Genomic DNA, 3708 nt, shown 5'->3' on the forward strand with positions numbered 1-3708 from the left:
ATGTAAGAGTAAAAATAAAAAGTAAATGAATAAATACTATTAAATGTAATCACACAAACTTCTGGTGCTACAGATTTTAGATTTTTGCTATAATTTATTTAAAGTAGTTTTAGGTCTATAGAGGGACAGAAATGAATTTAGTACTTTTTTATATCATATATTTATGATAACATTAGAGTCTGCTATAACTAAAGTCAAAATAAGACATTTGTGTTTAGTACTGAGTTGTACATTAATCTCAATGAATTCTAAATAGGAATTTGTGTCTCCAAAATATCTGATAATTTAAATAAGATCTGAAGAAGATGGTAGAAATTCTCCTTAAAATAATGACAGAATGAACACACTTTGGAATAACACTGATGGAAGGGTAAATAATGAAGGCATTTCTTGCAGATTTTGTTATTGACCAAAAAATAAATGGAAAATTTCACTTAATGATAGTAAACAAATTATTCCAAACAAAGCCTCAGTTGAATACAGTTGATTTTACTGCAGTCACTTGGCAACTAGAAACAGTTGTTAGGTAATGTGGGTTACAGGTACATATTCTAAATGATTGGAAATTTGCTGTAATTTTTCTTTTAAATGAGTTCTTCATAATGTTCATAACTTGTAATTGTAAGAGCAAAAATCTTTCATTTACTCATTTATATTTGGAATTTGTGAACTCTGCCAGTTGCATTTTTTGCATTTTAGTTTGGATTACATTCTCCCAAAAACCGGAGATGAAATTAACAAATTTATAAAAATGTTTTGTATAATTGAGACAAGAATTTTAGACAGAAAATATTTCATATTTGATTTAGTATTCCAGAGTTTGCTGCAGTTCTCAACAGCAAGTCGTCTATTTTTAGATTATTTTAATTGTATGCAGCCTGACATTGTCAGCACTGCTGGACAAATAAACACACACGAAGAGCAAAAACAACAGGGAAATGCTTTGCTATTCATGAATCACTGTGAAGCGGCTGGAGCGCGCAGACACAACAGGATGCAGGACACCGTGCAGTAGCCCAGGCTTAACCAGTGTTTTCACATGTTTTGCTTTGAGGCCTTGATGACCAGCTGGTCTTCCTCTACCTCTCACCTTCCTCCTCTAACCCTCACACACAACACGCGCGTTTCCAGCTGGCCCAGCAAAGGCTGCAGGTATCCGGACTACTCTCCAAGGACAGCTGAGATTGCGGCTCCGCGGGGGTGAGGAAGGGGAAAACGGATGTGAAGGTGGACAGGATGCGTCCATCGGAAAGTCAATTAGGGAAAAGACGTATGTGAGCACTTTCATGAATTCATGGAGGATGCTCATGGAATGCTGGGAATGCAGCTTTTGCTCAATAAAAGGTGTGGAACAAAGGTTAGAAGTGAAGTTTGCCGTGAAACGCGTCACGTACAGCACGGGATGAAAAGGATCTTCAACGGTTTAGGTGCAGCCTTCGCCGATCACTTTTGGTCTTAAAGATTTACAATTCTAAGGTCACTCTCCAACCTAACATTCTGGTCAGAACCACCATGAGGTTCTGCCTTAAAGAGGAAGACTCCAGTTAACTAATAGGTTACATTTATAAAGAGTTAAAGAGAAGCTTAAGATAAGATTTTAAAGATAAGGAAAGTATTTGCTTTAGGGATTGTGGTTGTGGAGATTACAAAGATCAGAAAGCCGGACACAGGACGGCGTAAACATCAATTATAGGATTAATTGACTAAAAAACTACTTTAAAGACCCATTCTGACCATCTTTTGAGAGATTTTTTTTTTTTTTTATTGTGAATGCCATTGAAAACTGTCGTTTTCTAGGACAATTTCTGCAGAATCTGAGTTGTGGAGAGAACCACTGGCAAAAAGCAACCCCACCCCCCTTCCCCATCATCCATAACTGCATGCCTGGGCATTTGCGATATCATACTACAGTCTTTTTGGTAACACTTTAGATGAGGTGCTGCAAAACACTAAATATAATGTTGATAAAGATAGTTAAACATTTGTTAAACTTGTAAGCCGTTTATTAATATGGCCTTTATAGACAAAGGTCTCACTTTAGATGTTAATAATTCCTACTATGTTAATAAACCTTAATTGACCTATTGTACTAATAAATGTCTTACTAACACCCTATAAACACATTATTAATGTTCATAAATCTTGTTAAGGAACCTTATTATAAAGTGGTTTCATCTTTTTCCAACTCCGTCCTAATTCACGACAATTTGAATACTCAGAAACACAATTTTAAGTTCAATATTCTTCATGGATGTTCTCCATCATGAGAAAAATGCAACAAAAACATGCTAAAAACACAGTTTTCATTAGAGCGGGTCTTTAAAAAACTGGATTTTCAAGAAGCTGAACTAAAAAGTAGCAACAGTGAATTAAAGGTTAACTAAATAAACCCAAATATAAGCAAAACCAGGTAAATGAATGAAATTAAACTCACTAACTTGTTTGTCTGTGACTGAAGGGAAACATGGGCTTTAAAACTTACTGAACACAAAGAAAAGCAACTAAATTATAGAATGTAGCAATAACAATAAAATGAGACAAACAGGATGTTGGCCAGAAGCATATTTATGGTTGCAGTTACTCCACCTGGGCACTAGGTGGAGCAAGTTGGGATGTGTGGAGAGTTGTAGGGATCAGGAGAGGCCACATGGTTTTTCTTTTAAGGGCTTGTGTGTAAGAAAAACTTTTGAAATATTGTTTGAACTCATTTTTTTTAAGATAATAAACTTATAAAGTAATTAAACAACACTTACAAATGGATTTACTGCCAGAACAAATAGGGGAAGACTTCAAATTCAGTCTCTATTTACTCCAATAAAACAAAACGTTTGGAACAGAAAGCAAAATCATCATCTGATACTGATTGTTTTATTTTCATTTTTTATATTTTTCATCCTTTGGTAACAATTATGTTACAAGTAATTTTCCAACAACTGCCAAGCTTGATTGTTACACATTTTCATTTAAACTAGTAAATAAAATAAAAACAGTTTCACCACAAACTTCTTTTACAGTTTTCTGGAAAGGAACTCAGACCCATACAGCTCATATAAACTCTTCAACCAATATTTCACAATGTAATCCAGCAGTGCAAAGCATAACTGACTGAGAACTGTGTATCTAAATTGTATTAGTCGGACTTTAAAAACTGTATTTAGATTTAAGGGATGCACGATTAAAGGAATTTATTGGTTAGTGAATGTTTATAGTGTATTTATGAATCTTTTCAAGACGTTACTGTAGTCAGTGGAAAAATGCTGGAAAATGTGTGCAAATTATTCTTTTATTTTTCAATAAGCATTTTTTTAAAATAATTTTTCCTTCTATTTAATCATAATACAGTATTATTTTTTTTCTCTTTTTTTTTTTCGCCACCTAAAATAAACAAATTGTCAAATTAATGTTGAAACCTCAGAAGAAAATTGTGTTTTTGCACATTTTTTGATTCAATTTAAACAAAACAACAAAATCTAAAGTTTTACCTGATTTTGTACCAAAGTCTTTACTTTCTGCTCTTTTAATCTACTTATCATTGGTAAATAAACAAAAAAAGATTATATAATTCAAGTTTGTTTAAGAAAAACGACACGTTGGCTTAAAATGGACAACTTCAGACAACACAACTGTACGTAAACACACTTAAAAACCACCACAACAGATTAAGGACGGGTTTAAAATAGCAGAAAGCTTTCTCAGACAAACGATAGA

The sequence above is a fragment of the Oryzias melastigma genome, linkage group LG12 (genome assembly GCF_002922805.2).
Source record: "Oryzias melastigma strain HK-1 linkage group LG12, ASM292280v2, whole genome shotgun sequence".
NCBI lineage: Eukaryota > Metazoa > Chordata > Actinopteri > Beloniformes > Adrianichthyidae > Oryzias > Oryzias melastigma.